The sequence below is a fragment of the Cricetulus griseus genome, chromosome 2 (genome assembly GCF_003668045.3).
Source record: "Cricetulus griseus strain 17A/GY chromosome 2, alternate assembly CriGri-PICRH-1.0, whole genome shotgun sequence".
Lineage (NCBI taxonomy): Eukaryota > Metazoa > Chordata > Mammalia > Rodentia > Cricetidae > Cricetulus > Cricetulus griseus.
The window spans coordinates 261,698,000-261,717,997 of NC_048595.1; positions in this window are offsets into that span (position 1 = coordinate 261,698,000).

The following is a 19,998-nucleotide window of genomic DNA, read 5'->3' on the forward strand; positions in this document are numbered from 1 at the left end:
TAGATCAGGCTGGCCTCGAACTCACAGAGATCTGCCTGCCTCTGCATTCTGAGTGCTAGGATTAAAGGCGTGTGCCACCACTGCCCAAAATCTTTTGTTTTGTTTTGTTTTTTGTTTTCTTCAAGACAGGGTTTCTCTGTGTAGCTTTGGAGGCTGTCCTGGAACTAGCTCTTGTAGACCAGGCTGGTCTTGAACTCACAGAGGTCTGCCTGCCTCTGCCTCCCAAGTACTGGGATTAAAGATGTGCACCACCACCGCCTGGATCACTTGGCATTTGGGTCCCCAGGCACAGTGATTCTTTCCCCAAACTGGCTCATCAACTCCATCTCTCTGGCTCCAACTCCTTCCTGTTTCAAATGTGAAGCCCCATGTATCTGCAGCTTCTGGAGGGCAGAGGTCCACGCTTCTCCCATTTGCTCTCCGTGAAAAGCTTGTCATAGCAGCCATTTTTCCAGAAACATCTTCCTTCACCCCGCACTCTCGCAGTTGTGGAAAGAGAGGGTGTCATATTGTCCACCCTTGCCCTCGGTAGGAAAGGAAGAACCAGCTAGCAAAGCCATCAGCTCTGGGTCACTTGCGGCCACCCACACTTAGGCTCCTCCAGCCTTCACTGCTGTTTAACTATTTCAATCGTGACTGAGTGAACTGTGTGAACTGGCTATTTTTAGAGGTGGGAACTGCTGTGTTTGGCTTCAGGCAGTAAGAGCTGTCACAGTGTATCCTCTCCCAAGGACTTTCTACTATCATCTAATCTCTCTCACTATTATCACAAGTACTCAGCCTGTGATGTCCCCTTAAACAGACACAGCCCTAAGCATAACTAATATGTGAAGCTCATTCATGACTTACAAGGACATTTCCCAAGTATTATCTCTTTTAATTTCACAGCTCAGTGAGGTGGACAAAAGCAGTATTACTGTCCTCATTTAACAGATTAAAAAGTTAAAGCTAAGTCATTGTGCTTGGTCAATAAAACACTCTTAATCCTTGCCCTCAAGAGCTATGCAATCTACCAGCAGAGCAGACCTTGAATAAATAAACACACAAAATATCCATCATTAAAAATTGCATAAAGGCTAATAACAGAAGAGAAACTCGGGAAGAATGACAGATAAGAGCTAATTTACATTGCAAATAGCTTCAAAAGTTCAGAGATGACACCAGGTGAAGAGAGGATTTCTACCCCAGTGCTCGGGCAGGCTGCATGCCTCTCATGAGAGCCCCATCAGCAAAGGACATGTCCCACCACTAGTCGTTCTTTTAAGGGTGTTGTCACAGAGAGTCTAATCCCTTCTCCAGGACTATTGCTTTCTTGGGCAGACAAAAGTCAGAACCCACACTCTTGGTCAGCAAGCTTTGTACAGCGAGAGCTCCTCTCTTCATGCCTTCTTTTCCAATCTCTATGGTTATAGAAAGGTTTGCAGATCACTAGGTCTGAGACAGAGACAGCGATTGCTGTGTAGTAACCTCCTGGAAAGGAGGCACTGTGAGGGAGGCTCCATGTTCTCCTCCGGAAAAGCAGACTGAATAATAATAACAGCTAACATCTGATGAGCCTTCCTGGGTCTCCACGGGGCACTAACTGTTGGATATGAATCACTTGGTTCTCACAGCCACGTTGTGAGATGGATAGTACTGTCATCTCCTCCATTTACCAGGAAGCTAGGCAAGGTCGCACGGAGAGTAAAAGGTAGAGCCAGGGCTCCAAGCTGTCTGTCACTTTGTCATATCCCACAGCCTTACCACAGAGCCTATACAGTCCATAGTGGCCCGTAGCATGTTCATACCTTGCATTTTCAGGATTTCTCTTGCTCTCCTCCTAGATTTCACGAAGTGAGGGAGGCTCTGTTTCCCACCAATCCATGTTCCAAACAGAAAGCAGAAGCCTCTGAAATGGTTTATTCTGTCACTTGAAGTGTCTTGATCTCTTTGAAGATGATCCTGGGAGAAGAGGTAGCAGGGGAGGGATGATGTTTGAGGCCTGGGTGAGGACAGGGTACTGGCCCCCACCAGTGAGTGACCGCAGGACAGGAGCAGGAGCCGGGTGGGACTTGGTTCAGTGTGGAAAATTCACTTGATCCCAGAGGTTCCAGTGTCAGCAAACCTCCTTGGAGAAGTTTCCATGGATCTGCAGCCTCAAGCACCTATCTGCAGAGGTGGAAAATCTAGGTGCATTCAGAAAACTTGGGGAGTGAAGCTCAGAGGCCTGACCTCTTGTCAAGGCACCTTCTGCATTGTTGTGCTCAGCCTCTACTAGTGGTAGAAGTAGTCTATGTGGCGGTAGTATTGGAGGTGAGTGTGGTGATGTATTAGTTATGATTTCTTAAAGCTTGCCTGAGGACTCAGAAAGCAAAGCCAGCCTCAAGCTAGAGAGATCAGGCAGCGGTGGTACACACCTTTAATCCCAGGATTTGAGAGGTATAAAGGGTAGAGGCATTCAGTCTGAGAATTAGTCTCTAGTCACGCTGAGGAGAGCATAGCCGTCTGAGTGAATCTGAGGAGCAGTGAAGTTGGAAGCAGTCTGAGGATCGCCCCTGTGATCTGAGCTGAGGTAGAAGTAAGAGCTAGTAGCTGGCTGCTTTGCTTCTTTTGATCTTCAGCTTGAAGTTTGAACCCCTAATAAGTTTCTGGGCCTTTTATTTATCATGTTACAGGTGAGGAGAAAGGGCACACCACAGATCCAGTTAGAAAAAAGTCCATCCTCTGGTAGGGGTGAGGAGGAGGGCTAGAGCCAGAGAAAGTGAGCTTGTGGAGCCATATTCATGCTTGCTATAAATCCCGAGGACACATATGATTTGAAAATCATAATTTGAAATTTCTATAATTTGAAATTTCTATAATTTGAAAATCTTCAGGCCTTAGGATCAAAATCAGCACTGGAGCATCTGCCTTAGACAAATGAAGAGAGTGAGCTGAATACTAGCATCCATTGCCCTCCCTTTGAGACTATAAACAGAAGCCCAGCTCCAGGACTCTCCATCACAATGGACTGTACCCTCGGACTGTGAGCCAAGGAAACACTTTCTCTGCCAGTTCATTTTATCACAGCAATAGGAAAATGAATTTTTACAGCCAGCAACATACATAGCCTTGGTGAGTCTTCCGGCTGGTACCGAGGCCCAAGGGTGTGAAGGGCATTCGCATAGCAGAAACTTGCTGAGAGTCTGAAACAGTCCTTTTTGAAGTAACATTTTAACCACTAAAGTCAAGCATGCGCATGATTTCGAATACATCTACTGGTTGTTTACTTTTGTGCGCATTTGCTGATACTGATTATCCAGCCCTTCTGTTAAATATGTCCCCAAATCTACCAAGCTCTAGCTTCAAGATACCAGCTCGACTGCAGCGATGCATGCGTGAGAGAAGTGTGCTCTCTCTTCCTTCACTAACCTGATCACAGCCCGGTGAACCTACACTTGTGCAATCTTGGAGGCAGCGTGAGGAGAGGGCCCAGGGTCTGCAGTGTCTCCCTGCATGCCTGGGGAGTGGAGAAGTTACCACATTCTGCTTGGCTTTTGGTGAACCAGGTCAGCAGCACTCGCTCAAGTCACAAATGGCCCTGCCCTGCCCTGCCCTGCCACCTGTGTGGGCCCTAGGTCAGAGACTTTTGAAAAGAAGCAGATGTCCTCATTCCAAGGGCATAAGAAAAACAAGGCCATGTGCAAGTGTGATGCCTTGCCTTGCTCGTCTGGTTTGCAGAGGGAGCTCTGAGTGGGAAGGAGAGCTGGGTTAATTAGACACAGAAAACTGCCACGGGAAAAGAAGGAGAAGCGGGACCAAGCATTATCTGTACTCCCAAATGTGGGTGGGGCTAATGTTGCAGGGAAAGAAAAGCATGCAAATCCGGTGTCCTGTTCCTGGTTTCCTTTCTTTCCTTCTTTATTTTTATTTATTTATTCATTTATTTTGTTTTTTTGAGACAGAGTTTCTCATGTGACAACTCTGGCTGTCCTGGAACTCATTGTGTAGAGCAGACTGGCCTCGAACTCACAGAGATCCACCTACCTCTCCTCCTGAGTGCTGGGATTAAAGGCGCCAGCCCACCACCTGGCTCCTAGTTGTCTTCCTAACTTTTAGTTTTTTTAATAATGAGTCAGTCTATTGAGGGAGGGAGCAGGTGTGTGCAGTACCACTGGAGGCCAGAAGAGGGCACCCACAGCAAAATGCCTTAAGCAGTACAAGCCTGGCTACCAGCCCTTGTAAAACCTGTACTAGAACAATCTGTGTATAGGAGGGCTGTCAACTTTGGCCAATAAAACCAAAGATAATGATCATGATAGGATGCCTAGTGAAATGTTTTAACGCATACGTGACATACTTATACTAAATAATTATTGATTTTTAACCTGAAATTTAAATTTAGCCAGATATGCTTTTCCTGTTAGCATGGATCATGTAGTAAACAGAGTACTTCAAAATAACGGGGGTACTAGCTAGCTTGATGACAGCTAGATACAAGGTAGAGTCATTAAGACACAAGTATTTAAATGCTACTTCTATTGAAAACCTGGCTCCATAAGACTGGGCTGTAAACAAGACTGTAGGGAATTTTCTCAATTAGTGATTGATCAGGCAAGGGTCCAGGCCATTGTGGGTGGTGATATCCCTGGGCTGGTGGCTCTGGGTTCTGTAAGAAAGCAGACTGAGCAAGCCACAGAGAGCAAGCTAGTGAGCAGCACTCCTCCGCCGTCTTCAGCTCCTGCCTTCAGGTTTCTTCTCTGCTCGAATTTTTGCCCTGATTTCCTTCAAGGAAACCCTTTCCTCCCCAAGTTACTTTGGTCTTGGTGTTCCATCACAGTAATAGTAACCTAAGACATGGGTAATAAAACGTAACAAGTCTCTTATTTCATGTGACGACTGGCACTAGGAGTTCTAGCCTTTACGTTAAGCTTCACAGGAAAATAGACTCACTACTTATTTTTTTTCCCTTTGTCCTTTTAAATAAGATCAGCTGTTGAAAACTCTTGACTCCCTTTGCAGCTTTCAAGCTGCACTGGACTCTAAAGGACACTAGATGGCGCAACGGATCAACGTTCCAGCCGCCCGCTCTCGATGGCGGCTGCAGGGGAAGAAAGAGGCGCGTGTTTGCCGCAGAGCCTTGCATTATTGATCTCGGCTGCCGCAGAGGTGGGAGGAGCCCGCCGCCATCTCGCCAAGTCTCCTGCAGGAGAGCTAGGATGGTGGCTGCAGGAGGCTTTTCCATCACTACCATAAGGCTCGGGTTGAGTAAGGAGAAGGCTTTCTCGGTCGCAAGCATTCGACTTTTTCATTCCACAGCAAGATCAGATCTCTCCGTAGTGAGAATCATTTTTATTTCACACTGCACTCTGAACGAAAGATGTAGCTTCCGAAAACCTTTAAATCCGCATCTGTTTTAATATGCCACCGAGTAGTGATACATACATACCAGCAAGAGAAAGACAATGAAATAGTGGGGCGGGGCGGGATCCAATCACAAACATGCTTATCCAGATAGACGAAAGTACTCTTCACGTAAAATGGTCTCGCTGTGTCGATTTCATCGCCGCCATGTGCTCACCAATCATTGTCACCGGGAATTTGCACAATTGGACAGACAGGAATTCTCAGACATTCAACCGTGGGTGGGGCGGCCACGTGATCCCCGCAGTGGCACTTCGGCTTCTTACCGGTAGAGGGCGGTCGATCAAGAGGGAATCTCAGACAATACAAACACTCCACATTTCCGCGTTAAGGCGGAAAGTGTTAACGCAGCGTTCCTTTTATTTGGTCAGTGTTTTCTTTGACTATGGATTTGCAGATTAGAATGCCGTATTGTTCCCTTTCTTTGCAAGTCAGACAAAAGAGGCATCTTTATTTTGTCTCGTCTGGATTTTTCCCTAGACGAAATAAGCATTTAAATACATTGCAGAGCAACTCAACAAATCCTAGCGGTCTTTGCACTTACAGCTTTTAAATGTAAATCGCCATCTTCCCGTGACTTCTCTTCCTTGAGTCTCCCAAAGCGTTACACAGACTTTCACTGGAAACACTTCTTCCTTGGCTTTGAAGTGGATCCTAACTGAACTCATTCCTATGCACTATTGGGCTGTCAGGTGATAGAGCCTCCCACAAAAGGTTCCCCAAAGTAGTCCATGTCAAGATTTCAATGTGGAAAGCAATGCTGCAGTCAGTCCTGGATGCTGCCATTGTAGTGGCAGCATCCAGAGATTCTCAAGGCTTTGTATCCAACCTTAGTGTACACAACTGCAGCAACCAAGAATTTCCATTCGGAAGCGCAAGTATTCAAGAAATGTCACATCTATTTAGAATCCTTTAAATTAAGTCACCCCAGGTCCCCCTTCTGTTGAGCTGATAGCCGTCATTACTAGGCTCCTCCGTCCTGTTCTGGCTTGTGATTCCAGGTTCTGCAGCCTGGAATGAAACATTGCCCTCCCCCAATGGTTCGCTTCAGACCCTACTATTGTATGCCAGTCTCCCCAGACTATGTGGAATGACCCCTCTGCTCTGGGTTATGGGAGAATCATTAGTGTGCTGGAAGATCCTGAACCTAGGTACAAACATTGTGACGAGGGTTCCCCACAGGCATCTCCGCAGCACCCTGACAAGAAGTGAACAGCTTTCACTCTTGGAAGATTTCTGATTAGCATTGGAAACCCCGGGGACCTCTTCCTCACCTCTGGCTGCTCCCAAAACATGCTTCTTTTCCTCCAGTGCTAGGACAGAATTCACTGGGAACTCAGACTCCAGACTGCCTCCTACTGCCTACTGCCTATGTTCTACAGTCCCCAGTTGAATCAGAGATTCCAGAAACTGCGTCTATGGGTTGACGACATTGCATGAAGGAAGTTTTGTTCCAGTGAGAACAAGACAGTGCTAAAGAGTCAAAGTCCCTCTGTCACCAACAGCCTGTCATTTCTGGAAAGTTATAAAAGGGGAGATGGATAGGTTCCCACCATGGAGACCTCGGGAACTCCATCGTGAGGATCTGCAGCCTTTTATCTCTAAACATTTCATTTTGTTCACCGGCATCTCCAGTCTGCAGGGTCTTTCAGTCCTACCTCTAACTAAGCAAGTGCATAAAAATCTCAGTGTCAGCAATAAATATCAACCCCAGCCCAAGAAGCTGCTATTACAGTTGTATGCCTTTTGTGTGCCAGTGAAGAAAAAACTCAAGGTCATGTGATGCAAATATTGGTCTTGAGAAAATCCATACTGGAACTTGTCAGGAAGCAATCAGCGGGACACTGTAGTGGAAAGAAAGCCTCTGGGAGCAGGAGAGCCATTCCAGGTCACTTCTGCCACACAGCTCATTTCACAGGCTGTCTATACATACCATTGCCGGGATCAGTAAAATCACTGTATAGCAAATGTGAGGTAACTGGAATATTCTATAATACAGAATGCTGGTGTGTCCCTAAGTGTGGAACATATGACTATTGTGAATGAGGAAATGATACTTTAATTGCATTTAATTCAATTAATTAAAGTAGCCATATGTAGCTAGTGGCTACTGTACTGGACAACATCACTCTGTAGTCTTTTTTTTTTTTTTTTTTTTTGGCCAATGATTCCTACCTCACCTATTTCCATGATTATTCTAAGATAATCTGACTTTTAAAAAGAAGCAACTAAGCACAGCATAAAAGAAAACTGATTTTTATTACATTATTATTATTAATGACAAGACAGTGGTAGAAAAAGAAAGCTATGTGAAAGATGCCAGGAATCCGCTGCTCATGACACATAGCATGGGTAAGCCATGCCCTTTGAAAGTTCAATGCACCTCTAAATTTCTGCAAAGTAAGGAAAATACATAGAATACAAAAGGGTGGATGAACTGAGTCTTAAAGGTAGCATCTTTATTTAAAAGTATCCAAGCATTTTGTTGTAGTGAGTGCATAAGCAAAAAGGATACCACCTTTATGGACACAAGCTGTGCTCTGGCCTGCCCTCTCCCGACCCTCTTCCTACAGGGTAACTAACCTCTGATCACAAGCATCATGGGAGGAACGTCTTACTCTTGGAGTGGGAAGTACCAGGCTGTCCTTGCAGATGTTACCCTTCATGGATGGCATGCCCATTAACGTCTTGATTTGACAGCAGCTTTGATTATGCACATGACACTCACAGGAAGGGGACTATCAAGTCCCCTCTTAGAATGGTTGGGGGAGGGTCATTAGACCTCACCTGAGATTCTAGACTCAGCCCTTCCTGAATCTCCCACATCCAGGTTGCACGCAATAATGTTGCAGCTGCATGCGATCTTGGAGGTGCGGGGGTTCCTAGAAAATATAGAAAGTAGAAGGCTGACTGAAGACAAGGATTTACCTGTGCAGTTTTCCATTTGGGAACCTTGGATTGGGACTTCCCAGTGACGCAAATGTTTGGGGTCATCCACTTTCTTGTAAGTAGTCTCTCAGCTGAGAACTCATCGGCTCACCAAACTACACAGAGATGGAACCATTTCCTGGTCTGTTGCTGGTGCCTTACCTGAAGCAAATAGACATTTGTCCACATGTCCCGAGGAAGAGTCACAAAACACATTTGGAATGTGTAAGGACGTAACGTACAGCCCAGGCTGGCTAAATGAGGGGTGACAGGGACATGGCATTGGTATGACAGTGATGGCAATGCTATTGCTCAGAGCAGACCTTGCAGAATAGCACTGTGTTCACCTGGGGCACCTATGCCATGACCTTCTCACTGGCTTCCTAGCCTGGCCTTCCTTGGTTGCCCATTTCCATCTTAATTCTTCAGCCTTCCTGTGAACTCTGTAAGCTACCCGACATGTTGACAGTGAATTGCTTTTTGCATAAGACAGCCAAGAAAGGGTCTTTGATTCGAAACCAAGAACCTTGCCTTTCCCTTCCATCCCTTTGAGTAAATCAGCGACAAGAAATAGACATTTGTTTCTTGGGCTTTTGCTATAAGAAAAAATATTATTGCTGCAGTGTCCAACACAGGCAAACGTGTCTGCCAGTTCTTGCCACCTGGTTATATTCAGACTGATGGCCAGAGCATGTCATAGCTTGTGACAGATGCACCAGAAGGACCAGGCCCTTCATTCTCAAGGATACCGGTATCAGATTTGGAACAGATTTCCTCACTTCCTGTAAAGAGGAAATAAGTTGTTTTCAGAATGACAAGATTTATAATCAAATCAACTCCTGCCTTCTTTTTCAAATGGACATTAAAGTCAATGTGCCAGTGCAAGCTCCAAAATAATCATCTCGTTTAGCTAAAAAAAAAAAAAAAAATCAGCCTGTTCTATTGATGACATGATATAGCATGATATAGCAGACTTGCTGTTTTTGTTTTGTTTTAAACAATTTTTTGTAGGAGTGTCTTGTCTGCATATGTGTATATGTCCTGTGCCCATAAAGGGCAAAAGAAGGTGTCAGATTTCCTGGAATTGGAGCTATAGTCAGTTGTAAGCTGTGACGTAAGTGCTATGAACGGGACCCGGGTCCTCAGAAAGAGCAAGAAGTGCTCTTAGCTATTAAGCTGTCTCTCCAGCCCTTCTTTTCAGTTTTGTGAGACAGAGTATCATGAAGCCCAGGCTGGCCTTGAGTCTTTTATGTAGCTTAGGATGACCTTGAACTCATGATCTTCTTGCCTCTGCTTCTTCTTGCTAGAATTCCAAGTGTGAAGCCCTGCCAATGTCTTCTTTTAATACGAGGTTATTCCTAGAAACTGTCTCTAGTCTATGTTCTGATGCAGACAAGCACTGGTGTGACCAGAGATGAGTGCTGCTCTCAGAGCACAGTGGCTAACCAGGGATTGAAGAACAGGTGAACAAAGGAGCTAATAGATGAATCAATGCCAAGAAGCAAACAAGAGTAGAATGAGGAGTTGGCTATAGCTACTTAAGTGTGAGAGGACTTGGGCTTGGTGGCATGCCTTTAACTCCAGCACTTGGGAGGCAGAGGTAGGTACATGAATCTATGAGTTTGACAACTCTACACAGAAAGACCATGTCAAAAGAAAGAAAGAAAGAAGGAAGGGATGAGAGAGAGAGAGAGAGAGAGAGAGAGAGAGAGAGAGAGAGAGAGAGAGAGAAAGAAAGAAAGCACTGAGAAAGTGTGTGGTCACTGAAATAACATTTGGGGAGCTTGGTGGTAGAGAAAAGGAAGGATCTGGGGACCCACAACATCTACTAATCACAAAGACACAAGGCTATTTAGTTAGTTTATGTTTCATTGCAAAGAAATCTGACCAACAAACCCTTTTGCTAAAGAAACAAGAGCACTGTCAGAATACAGCCTTGAGCTGTACAGCGATCCTGAGCAGGGCAGGCTGGAGTCCTATTTGATGGAGCTAGCAGGAGTTTGACAGTTTCTGTCCATTCTGTTTGGATTCTCCTTCTTCACCTGCCAACACCTGGGCTCTAGAGTGTGCCCTACAAATACAAATTTTGTAGAGACATTTACACGACTTAAAAAAGAGAAATACGTGTGGTATTTTTAGTGATACAATTTGGGTTAAATAAAGGTAACCAGCTTAATTTACCTAACTGCCCCCATCTTCTCATGAGTCAGTGTGCTAGCCTCCAGTAAGACGGTGACGCAGGAATCACTGAAGTTGACAACAAAAATATTATTAGTTTGTTTACTTACTTATTTTTAAGGACAAATGTAGAAAACAAGTCTTGGAATGCACTGCCCCAGGCTGTAACCATTACGTCTTTCTGATGGTGTCCTAATGCTTTCAACATGGTTATCATGTCTACCTTTACTCAGTGATTTCACGTCCTGTGGGATAACAAGATTAGGCCAGACACTAAATGTGTCTGGTTCAGATGAGACAGTCAGGGAATGGCTGTGCTCAGCTGGGGTGCTTTGTTAGGATGAAATAAAGTTTCATTCTATTTTTTAAATAAAGCTATAAGAGGCAGGACAGTGGTGGCACATGCCTTGAATGTAGGTACTTGGGATGCAGAGGCAGCAGATCTCTGTGGGTTCAAGGTCAGCTTGATCTATATTGTGAGTTCTAGGATAGCTAGGTCTGTTACACATAGAATCCTGTCTTGGATAAACAAGAAAGAAAGAAAGGAAGAAAGAAAGAAGGAAAGAAAGAAAGAGGGAGAAAGGGAGGGAGGAAGGGAGGGAAGACAAAAGAAGAGGAAAACAAAGGTAGCCGAGGTGACAGGGGAGGGGCCCAATCAGTAAAGTGCTTGCAGAGCTGCACTGAGCTCGAGGAACTGAGTTCAAATCACCAGCACCCATGTGGAGACTGAGGGCAGCAGTGCTCACCTATATTGTCGGTGGTGCTGGGAGGCAGGCAGGAGCTCCCTGGGTTCACTGGCCAGCCAACCTATCTGTAAGCACCATGCTCAGCGAGAGACCCTGTCTCCCAAGATCAATGGGAGCACTGTAAAACCTTATAACAGCAAGCCTTTCATCCAGTGTGATGTCGTCCTCTGTCTCTGTGATACTGCTCTCTGTCTGAGCTCTGCCCCATAGTCTGACTTTTTGTTGTTATAGTGGAAGGGCTCAGTTTCTTGTTAGGCAGATTTCTAGAAAAACTGTCGACCTGGAAATGCTGATCATATGGGCAGATGCCTCATTAAACTCTTATTGGTTCTGAAGAGAAAAAAAAAAAAAAAAAGAACTAAGATGAAGAAAGACTGAAGAAGACATCCCAGGTCAACCTCTGGCCTGCAGGCCCAAGTGCAAGCGCATGCAGGCATGCAGGGATGCACATGCATGTGAGTGCACACACAAATAATAATAACATTGTTGCTTAAAATAAATATAAGGATAGAAGTCACATCAGAAAAGTCTTCTAGGAAGATGCTTCCTTGGGGCTGGAGAGATGGCTCAGAGGTTAAGAGCACTGACTGTTCTTCCAGAGGTCCTGAGTTCAATTCCCAGCAACCACATGGTGGCTCACAACCATCTGTTATGAGATCTGATTCTCTCTTCTGGTGTGCAGATATACATAGAAGCAGAATGTTGTATACATAATAAATAAATAAAATCTTAAAAAAAAGATGCTTCCCCCCCCCCCAAAAAAAAGATGCTTCCTTGAAGACCTTGAAAATGGGCAGGCTCAGAGTGTGCAAGCCATCAGAGAGGAAAGAGCACTTCGTGTAACAAGGATGGTGTGAGCCGGGCTTACGGGCAGCAGTGAGGCAGTGTGGAGAGAAGGGTGTGGGGTGGGAGGGAAGTGAGAGGCCCAGGCTGAAGAGCAGAGGGAAAGGAACACTGAGTATATAAAAATTAGAACTAACCTTGGTAGTCTGGTGAAACTCAACTTCCCCAGAGAAGTTCATTTACAAGAAAAACTTGGGTAGTTAGTTCAAATGTGTGACGTTGTGAGGATTTAAATGCACAGCTAGTCTTCTTTTGTGTGTATGTGTTCATATGCATGTATGGTGGAGACACACATGAACATGTGTGTACGTGTGTGTGGAGAACAAAGACCAACCTTGAGTGCTATTTTTCAAGCTCTATCCACTGTTTTTTTTTGTTTGTTTGTTTTGTTTTTCTTTTGAGACAGGGTCTCTCAGGGACCTGGAACTCACTAAGGAGGCTAGGCTATCTGACCAGTGAGTTCCAGGGACCTGCCTGTTTCTGCCTCACCAACTCTAGAGTCGCAAGGCGCAAGCATGTGCCCCACACCCACTTTTTCACATGGGCTGTGGGGATTGAACTCGGGCCCTGGGCTTACAAAGTAAGCACTCAGCTCTCTCCCAGGGCCCCAGCATCTTAGGGCAGCTACTAATGTGCTAATCATGTTATCAAAGGGTGAGTTTGGATGCTGAGGCGGCAGTTGAGAAGCAAAATGCTTCCCAGAGCTCAGCAGCTATGAGAGGGAGGGGAAGGAAGCAGAAAGGGCAAAGAAACACATTAACCAGAGATTCCAACTTGACAAAGATTGTACTAACCCCATACTCTGGAACAGCACGTCCCACAAGAGTGAAGCTCCAGTGGCCAGGCCTTCACTCCTTCATAGACTGAGCTGCCTCAGCAGGAGACATAAAGCTACAGTGCTCTCTTTACCTGAGCAAGAGCTATCTACCAGTACCTGAGGAGCAAGCTGTTCCTTGAGGGCGTCTAAGGCGCACAGCCGCACATCTCCCTCCATCTTGTGCACTAGCTATGAACAGCTGTATCTAATACACCATGCAAACTGCTTGTCTCCATTCTTACATTTTTATGAGCAGTTGTTGCAACTCTGTATGTGCACCATCGCTAGTACTTAGAGACACAGTTTGCCCACAGAGAACATACATCATCCCCGTGGCTACCTATGGTTTAGACATAAGGTATTACTTCAATCCATCTGCAAATCAGCTATTAAATGTTTTATCTCATCTGAAATTTGTCAGTCCTAGGGATTTGTTTCCTTCTTCCTAAAACTTGCATATTCATGATTTCTACAAAGCACCCTCTTACTACATTCTTCTAGTAATCTTTATAAAAATCACTCACTGAATTTTGGAAATGGCATTACGGGGTCTGAAGTAACAACCACAGTAAATGTCCTTTCCTACATTTCTAGGTACTAATCCCAATGAGTACTCCAGATTACCAATGAGTTCAGTCTAATATGTGTGGCCCCAAGGTGTAACCTTGTTGTTTCAAATAAAATCAATCAAGAAAATCTTCAGCCTGTGTGCTCTTTACGAAAGACAGTAAACCTTGTAAAGACTTAAATGTAATGTGACTTATAAGAGGTGCTACTGTGGAAGAAAAATTGACTAATATCCTGGGTGAAGGGGCAGCTAGTAGGGCATTAATAAATGGCAAGTTTTTTTCAGGTGATGGGATGGCAAGTTGTTAGAGCTTTGAAGACCAAAGAAAGACAGTTGGGCAGAATGATGCATTATAGAGCGGAGACATAGCTTAATAAACATGATCGTGGAAGCTATCTAGCTAGAGGCATTTTTAAGATATGATTGGGGATGGACAGATGGATTAGCTGTTCAGAGCGTGTACTGTTCCTCCTGGGAACCCAGGTTCAATTCCCAGCAACTATATTAAGTAGCTCACAAAGTTCCTGTAACACTATCTCCAAGCCAGATCTTCTGTGGGTACCTGCCCTTGTGTGCACACATTTACACATAGTAGAAAACGTGTCTTTGTGGTTAAGGCATGCCTGGGGGAAAGTTTAGAAGCAGAAAAGTCATGTAACTGCTAGAGTCAGTTGCTATGACATCTTAGACAATAGGGATGGCACAGGAGAGGAAGGGGAAGAAATGAATGGGAAACCATTTCTGAGGAGAAAATGCCCAGCGTTGGAGGTGTGCTGCATGATGGAAACATGAAAGGAACACTTGAAATGGGCCCCTGAGGATGGTTTCAGAGCCATTGTAGGGTGATGCGTGTTTAGTTAACAAACACTCTTTTAATTAAAGAGAGTTGATGCCATACCTGGAAAATCCACAACACGACACATGTCTACCTTCATGCCCACTCACTCATCTTCCCCAACTACCACTTTTTATCAAAACCCCAAATGAGAGGGTTTACTTCCTCTCCTGTCAGCATTGACTTCCCAGTGCAATAAAAACACAGCAGAGCTAGCCTTCACTACAGCCTCTACATTTGCAAGGACCACAGAATCCTCACCTTACCCCATTCCTAGACCAAGTTCCTGCCCCAGATCTTACAAGCTTGGGAGAAGTTTTTCCTTAGGAACCCCAAAGACAGCTCTGTAACGATAACTCTTTCCACCAACTGCCTGACTTCTGCCGACACGTTAGGGCCCCCAAATAACACACAGAGTCTTATATTATTTACAATCCTGTTGGCCAATGACTATGATTTTTTTAATTACATACATTTTTAAAAAAGATTTTATTTATTTATTATGTATAAAGTCTTCTGCCTTCATGCCAGCAGAGGGCACCAGATCTCATTCATGGTAGTTGTGAGCCACCATGTGGTTGCCGGGAATTGAACTCAGGACCTCTGGAAGAACAGTCAGTGCTCTTAACCACTAAGCCATCTCTCCAGCCCGACTATGATTTCTTATTTGCTAGCTCAGTCTTAATTATTGACCATAACTACTAATTTATATATTTTTATAAGGACTTATCTTACTGAGGGTGCCTCTGTTCTTTACTACATTTCCCAGAATCCTCCTCTACTGCTAGCCCCACCTATCTTGCTTTCCTATTGGCCAACAGTACGTTATTTATAAACCAATAAGACAAACATATACACAGAAGGACTTCCCCCATCATCTCATCTTTTATGTCTAAATAAAAAGAAGGGTTTTAACGCTAATATAGTAAAACACATAGCAAAACAGTTATCAAGTAAGAACTATAGTTACAATATTTGGACCATTAACATTTATCAAGCTCAAAGAAAATATTCTATCATCTATCCTATCTTTGTGAGTCTAAGGTCTTATATGTAGCTTATCATTTATAATAACTAAAGAAAACTATAACCGTAACTATCTGTCTTCAACTCCATCAAAGACCACAGAAAGATAATATATAAACTCTAGATCTGACAGAGACGTCTCATTACCTGGACAGTCACCCAGAGTTCTTCTGTAACATTGGGACATCGATCTTCAGCCTATAGGCCACAGTGTGTCTGACAGAATTCTCCATGAAGCAGGAACCCTTCAGGACTGTCTTGTTTTGCAAGTTCAGCAGTCACTTTCCTATGGGTCCTGCATGTCCAGTTTATCAAACAGTCCAGGCAAGAGCAGTTTCTTGCCCAAATGGCTAATCTTGCCATGTTGAAGGCAAACTTCATATTGAGTTTCTTCGATTCCCATCCTCCTTCTGACGCAATTGATGTGCCAAGAGCAGTTGTGTCTCACTGTCATGAAAAACTCTAAACCATTTAAATGTCATATATCCTGTGGGTCTTTGAAAGGTTTGAGGAATATCTATCCATCTCTGTATATCTAGAAACCTAACTAACATAATTAATAAGTTTTGACTATTATACCTGACTATATACAATCTGTATTTAATTATATATTACATTTTTAAAAATCTGTATAAACACAATACCTAAACAAGAGGAGAAATATACGTATCCCAAAATTGACCTTAAAGTTGTATCAATAAATGAAAATCCATACCAACGCAAAGTATTCATTTCTATATCCTATTTCCACTTTTTCCTTTAAAAAGAGATTGACTGTGATCATTACCATTTATAACTATCCCCATTTAAATGAAAACAAACATTTATAAACAATATTTGGGAATTTGCGCATTGTCCATTCCAAATTACTTCCTGCTGGTTGGGGGTGATGTCCATACCATGGGGATCATGATAAAACAGAGAAACCTGGCCAGGTCCTTGTTTTTGTAGTCTTTAAGTCTGTATCACCTTAGCTGTTTTAGATGTTGGATCACCTGGAACACTGTTTCAGGGGGTCTTGCTTCATCAAACCATAATTGTCTGGAATCCATAGCTTTACATTTCCTGTGGAAACATAAGCAAAAATTCTTTTCCCAAGTAACCTGTACTTATATTTAAATTTAGAAGTCAAAGAATTTTTAAAATATATAAGTTGGATTAATTTAACAGTACCTATAATTAAATGTATTTTAGCAGCTGTAGCTCTTTCCTCGGCAATCAAACAATTTAAAGACAACAGTATAACATATAGTATCCAGACTCTGAGTATTTTCCATTTTTACATGGCTTATTTATTTTTATAACTCTATTTCTTTTGCTTTTATTTTTTTCCTTTTATGAGCCAGGTTTCTCTGTGTAACTTTGGCTGCCCTTGTACTCACTATGTACACAAGGTTGGCCTTGAAATCACAGAGATCTGCTTTCCTCTGCCTCCCCAAAAAGTGCTGGGATTAAAGGCGTGTGCCACCACACCCAGCTACTCTATTTCTTCTTCTTCTTCTTCTTCTTCTTCTTCTTCTTCTTCTTCTTTCCTCCTCCTCCTCCTCCTCTCCTCCTCCTCCTCCTCCTCTCCTCCTTCTTCTTCTTTAAACACTTTATCCTGTTTCTTGTTCTCTCACAAGGCTACGTATAATTTGAAACACACTGTAAACCTTTAGAGGTTTTTCTTCATTTGAATCTGTCTTTACTGTAAATCTTTACCTTTTGCTGGTCATGAGGTCTTTTACCTGCTAAACAACATTGCTAAAATTAAAGCGGCAGCTGTTTTAGCTGCTGTCTTTCCAAGATAGCATAGGTATGTTTACCACCAGCACTGAGAGCTGTGCTCACTGCCTTGGTCTATGCTGCCATCAAGGAGTATGCTGACCACTTGGAGATGTGGTCACTGCCACTGCCAGCTGCTCGTACACAGCACTGAATTGTTAGCAAGAGCCCTGTGGTTTTTTTCCACTTATGCTGAGTCGGGAAACCTCCCTTAAGGGAGTTGCTGGAGTCTCTGTTTGTCTCTAGCAAAACAGAAACCACCCAGAAAATGCTGCTACCAAGAAGTCATGCTCATCTCTGTTCTTTTGCTTCTAAAATCCCTTTTTGAGCTGTTGTGAATTTTTTATGTGGAAGTTTGTAAAACCACATGGTCACCATTTGTAATGATAACTCTTTCTGACAGCTGCCTGAGCCCCACTGCCAAGCTAGGCCCCCCAAATAACACACAGAGTCTTATATTATTTACAATGCTGCTGACCAATGACTAGGATTTCTTATCTGCTAGCTCAGTCTTAATTATCAACCATAACTGATGGGAAATGTCCTTCTCTGTATATGTTTATCTTATTGGTTGTTGAATAAAGTACTGTTGGTCAATGAAGAAGCAGGTTAGGGGGGACTAGGAGTCAAGGAGGATTCTGGGAAATGTAGTAAAAGGAAGTCTTGTGATGCAGGTAGGAAGTGACATAGCAGGCAGACTTGTATATAAGTAATGGCAAGAAGGAAGTCGTTCCTTTCAGTCTTCCTCCTGCTCTCTGCTCCGAGTCCCATGTGATCCCGGGATGAGGATGCCAGTGGAAGGTGTCCTACATAAAATAAGTCTTATAAACTATATGATCTATGATAATTAAGACTGAGCTAGCAGATGAGAAATCCTAGTCATTGGTCAAGCAACATTTGTACCTAATATAAGTCTCTGTGCGTTATTTGGGACCATGACGTGGCAGCAGGCAGAATTTGGGTGGCCTGGCAGAAAGCACACACATGGAAGCAGGGCTTGGGTGGCTTGGCAGAAAGACTTATTGTTACACATAACTACTAATCTATATATTTTTATAAAGACTTATCTTACTGAGGACACCGGTGGTGGCATGCGTCCTCTCTTGCCAGGATCACATGGCCACTCCTGTCTTTCCTACATTTCCCAGAATCCTCCTCGACTCCTAGCCCCACCTATCTTGCTTTCCTATTGGCAAACAGTGCTTTATTTATCAACAAATAAGACAAATATATACACAGAAGGACCTCCCCCATCACAGCTCCTTTTCATGATTCTGATTTCCACACTTAGAACATGGTAGACATTCCATAGGAACTGACTGGATGGTGTTATGAAAATTCAGTCCAATAAGCCCAGGGAGTCTTGGCCCAATGGTAACTTCTCTGGAGGTACATTGTAGGGAGCCGTTCCTGCATTCTCCATTACAATGATGGTGCCTGCAGACACCAAAATGTAAATTACTTCACAGGCGCTGGGTAATCTCCATTCCTTTGATCTCTGCCTATCCCGTGGCTCATTTGGCCTGAGGAGCTGAAGCCATTCATAGGGTAACACGTCCCAGGCGGTGGCTTGCCAGCCTTTATTAAGGAACGGGATTCTTGGGCCAGGGTCTCCGCTCTGGTAAGCTTATGCTCTCCCCTCTCAAGATGCATTAAAGCTTTCCTGCAGAAGGATCCGAGTGTCCTGCATGTATTTCTTGCCAGCGAGAACATACAGCGCGCGGGACATCTGGTGCCGAAACCCGGGAATTTGTTAACATCTCCGGCACTGCGGAGACCCCTCTAACGGGGCGGATTCAGAACTGCAGGGTGGTAAATTCGGAGAGGTATGTTTTTTCTGGACTTTGGCTTGGGAATGTTGCTATTTTGGGAGGTTAATATAGAGGCTTCTGTGCTTTTACTAGGAGCTATTTTGACCTTTCTCACTGTTGTAACAATCTTAAAGAAGTCCAAAATTACATGTCAGAAACCGAATGTGGTGAGAGATGGGGCGCGCCCAACAATAAAATATAAGGAAAAAGGACCTCCCGGGATGTCTACTAACAAGGGAGTGTGTAAGGAAAAAGGACCTCCCGGGATGTCTACTGACAAGGGAGTGAATAATTTGTTAGATGATTCTGTAAATAAGTTTAAAGCTTTAAATCTTGATAGCTCTGATGACTCTAAAAGCTCAAGAGATAAAGTTTTAGAGAAAACAGCTCAGCTAGGTGAAAAAGAAACAAAAAAGGAGGGAGAGAAAATAGGGAATAACTGGTCACACCCCGGTAAATTTAAGAGAAATAAAGACTCAAAACCTAGCCTCTGCCCTACAATGAAACTAGAGGCCTTGGAGCTGAGCAGCTCAGACTCTGAGATTTTAGACTCTAGCAAGGAAGCAGAGCTAGAGGAGGAGGCAGCACGATACCACCCCGATAGATATCGGCTGCCAAAAGTGAAAGCAAATATGAGGCCATCGCCTGTTAATCCAGCGGGTGTACTTCCATCAGCACCCCCATTATTTGGTACCGACTCCTTCTTACCATTAGAGGAGCGGAGGAAATTACAGATGGCTTTCCCAGTCTTTGATAGGGGAAAAGGCCATGCATGTTATTCAACACTTCTTGAAGGCCTGGAATGCCTGTGGCTTTAAAGCCTCATAAACATTAACGCTCGGGGCCACACCGCGGCCAAGCGTCTCACCTCAAAACCTAAAAGGCCAAAGAAAATGGTAAAATGGAAAGATATCTTAACTGATCTTTGGAGAGGCCCGGATCCTATTCTCATAAGATCCAGGGGAGCTATTGTGTTTTTCCACAGGATGAAGAGAATCCCCTGTGGATCCCAGAAAGACTCACCCGAAGAGCCCCTTCGGACCTTCAAAAGTTGAAACTCCACCCTCTCCCCGGGAGTTGAGAGCCGCTATTGTTTTTGT